The following is a 3473-nucleotide window of genomic DNA, read 5'->3' as shown; positions in this document are numbered from 1 at the left end:
TGGTTTTCTCAGATGACAAGGGGAAACTCACCATGGAAAAATACCATAGAAAAGTAGGAGACTAAGAATATACAGAGATATCCTTATTTTTGTTTTATTTATTTATTGCAAGTTTATTGACTTTACTTTTTAACTTGTGTGTGTGGATGCATGTGTATGCACATGAGTGCAGTGCTCACAGAAGCAAGAAGAAGAAGTCAGATCTATTGGAGATGGAGTTACAGATAGTTGTGAGCCACTAGCTTTGTGAATTAGAAATCAAACTTATGTCCTCAGAAAAAGTAGTAAGTGCTCTTAACCATTGGATAATTTTCTAGCCCATATTTTTTTAATATCAATATTTTCTGTTTTATAACTAACCTTGATAGTCATCAATACATTTGTCATTTTAAACTAGATATCAACATATTTCTTTTTACTTTTACCAAAACTCACAAGGAATGTTGGTTTTGGGTTGCAAAGGAAATTTTATTTATTTTTACACCAGTTAATGGACTATGTTTTAGAAACAATACAGCATACTGGAATTGTTTGACAATATTTTTAAACCATTTTTTCATTGTGATGAATTTCAATTTGACTACATTGTACTAAAAAGAAAACACAGAGAAAATTCTTCCTAATAGAAAAGAAAAGCATTAATTAATTAATTAATTAATACAGTGTTCATATACTCCTGCTGTTCTCTAGAGCCCCAATATGTACCTGAAAAATATGGAAGAAAAATGAAGGCTTACATTTTTTTCAAAACCTACTTTATTTAGGCTCCTTAAACACTTCAACCTCCCTTTTAACCCACTGACCAGAAGTAGGGGAAAAAGAATGTTTAATAGGAAAAAGGTGTTGTGGACCAGTTTAGAAGTAGTTCCTAGGGAGTGATTCCACTCTTCACTGTGAGGATACCAGCAGTCTGGTTCAATAGCTAACACCAAATACAAATCAGAAGATGTGTCACAATCCAGAAGAAATAGCAAGGCTCCACCAAATGGGCATAAGTCAGCAGAGGTGGCCAGAATGAACCGGAATACCACTAGGACTTCTTTGACACATTTCTCTCTATGAAGTGAAGTCCAGTGAAGACCAGTGAAGACCAGTGAAGACCAGCAAAGACCAGCCAAACATTGCATGGCATAGTAATACCAGAGCCTCTTAGTCTTTGTGGGGTTCCATTTATAGTCTTTCTTTTTTTTTTAAAGATGTATTTATTATTATAAGTAAGTACACTGTAGCTGTCTTCAGACACACCAGAAGAGGATGTCAGATCTCTTTATGGATGGTTGTGAACCACCATGTGGTTGCTGGGATTTGAACTCAGGACCTTCGGAAGAGCAGTCTGTGCTTTTACTTGCTGAGCCATTTCATTCTTTCTAAATATCACACTCCCTCTTAAGTGTCTGTTTTCAGCAAAACATTGTGTGCCCTCTCACAAGACAGCTTCCACAAAAACATCATGTGAAACAACTGAGTTGTTAAAAAAACAAAAACAAAAACAAAAACAAAAAAAAACAAAACAAAAAACCCAGAAATTTCCACTTCAGGAAAATACACAAACTAGGTTAGAAACAAATGACAAAAAACACATTAGTAATGAAAACAGGCAGGTGAGCAGAAGTACTGTTAGAGATCATCATCATCAACAACATCAAAAACAAACAAACAAAACAATGACCATCAAATTTATAGAATCTCTTTGAAAATACATATGATAGACAGCTGTGAGGAAGTTCTACAGGTAATTAAGGAGGTAAAAAAAGGAGCAGATGCAACAACCTTCTGCTTCATGAGGTTAGAGAAGAATCCCTTTGTGTAACCTCCGTTTGGCACTCGGGTATCATGGGAGAAGACATGAAAATCAAAGGTGAAAGTGACTGAGTAATATCTGCAGTGTTGTAGAGCAAGTCCCCAGGGAGCTACAGAGGAGACATCCAACACAGGTCATTCCAAAGCTGTCTTTAGTCCTTAAATCAAAGGCACTATAGCTCTCAAATTCTCACATGTGAGGGGGGAAGGTTGAGTCTCACAGTAGTTAGTTTGAAAGAAATGGGTCTGTGTAAAATCAATCTTTCAAAAACTCTTTTCAGAGTGGCTCGAGATCACCCTGCACCATATTTAGTGATGTCACTGACCTTAACTTCTATGCTTCAGCAGCCCTGCTTCCCATGGTATGGCAGTGAGTGACTCCAACTAATAATAGATTTTTCAGAATGAACAGATTTATCTAAGAAAATGCAGAGCAATGTTAACCAAATGATTGTTCATATAACTCGACTGCTTTTCTAATTTTTTTAAAGGCACAGAATTTTTGTTTATTTTTTTTTTTTAGTATAAGACAGCATATCAGTCTTTCCCCTGTAGCAGTTGACATTGCCTCAGATCTTCTAATGTGATGAGGCATAAATTTCTAACTTAGTTATTATAGCAGTAGTAACCTTAACATTATTCGATTATAAAGTGATTTCTAAGTGTATCATCTTAGCTGGTCATCATTTTAGCTTAACTTTTTGTTACCCTCCTGGTTTGAAGCCCGCCTCTCATAACCAAACCTCTCTGCCCACCTCCTGCTATTTACCACGCTTCCAACCTGGTTCCAGTTACACCAGAAGTCCCACCTCCGCAGAGACAAAAAGAAGTCGCTGATTGGGTCTTTATTACTGACGTACTTGTGGGAGGGATTTACCTCATCTTTTCTAACTGTTGGCGGGTAACAAAGAAGGAATTAAAGGTTCAAGATGGCTGAGTGATAAAGGCTCCTGTCTAATGTTTTAAGGTACCTTCCTTGTGGGTAGGTATAATTTTGGCCACCCTGAATCCTCCCTAACTCTCTCTTACTGTTGCTTTTCCTTGAAACTCCATTTCCCAGAATAACCCTCTCTCTTTAACGTTACTTCTGGGTGGTAACAACTTTTTTTTTTCTTTTTTTCAGTAGAAGCCAACCCTACATACTGGCATATGTTTTCAAAGGCAGTGTTTTGGGGGTAAGGCAGATGAGAGTTGCAATGTGAGGTTTCTATGGACACTAATAGACAACACAAATGGCTGGCATTTGTCTTAAGTTGCTAACTTGGCTCTTTTCTATTGCTCCCATGAGATACCATGACCAAGGCAATTATAAAGAAGAACATTTAATTGGGGGGTCTTATTTAAAGTTTTAGAGGGTTAGTGTATGACCATCAAAGTAGGTAGCATGGTTACTGGAAGGCAGGTTTGGTGCTGGAGCAGTAGCCGAGAGCTCATATGTTGAGACAACAAGAAGGGTGAGAATCACTTGGGGACAACATGGGCACTTCCAATGCCACACCTCTTTTAAAAAGGCCACACCTTCCCAAACAGTTCCAGCAACTGATGACCAAACATTCAGATATATGAGCCTATGGGGGGCCATTATCACTCAAACTACTACAGGTGGAATGTCCCGCGCTATCTCCTGCCGGCAGGAAAGACGCGGCACACACGGATCCTTCTGCAGTACAAAC

The sequence above is a fragment of the Mastomys coucha genome, unplaced genomic scaffold (assembly GCF_008632895.1).
Source record: "Mastomys coucha isolate ucsf_1 unplaced genomic scaffold, UCSF_Mcou_1 pScaffold20, whole genome shotgun sequence".
NCBI classification, from domain to species: domain Eukaryota; kingdom Metazoa; phylum Chordata; class Mammalia; order Rodentia; family Muridae; genus Mastomys; species Mastomys coucha.
This window is presented reverse-complemented; position numbering follows the sequence as displayed.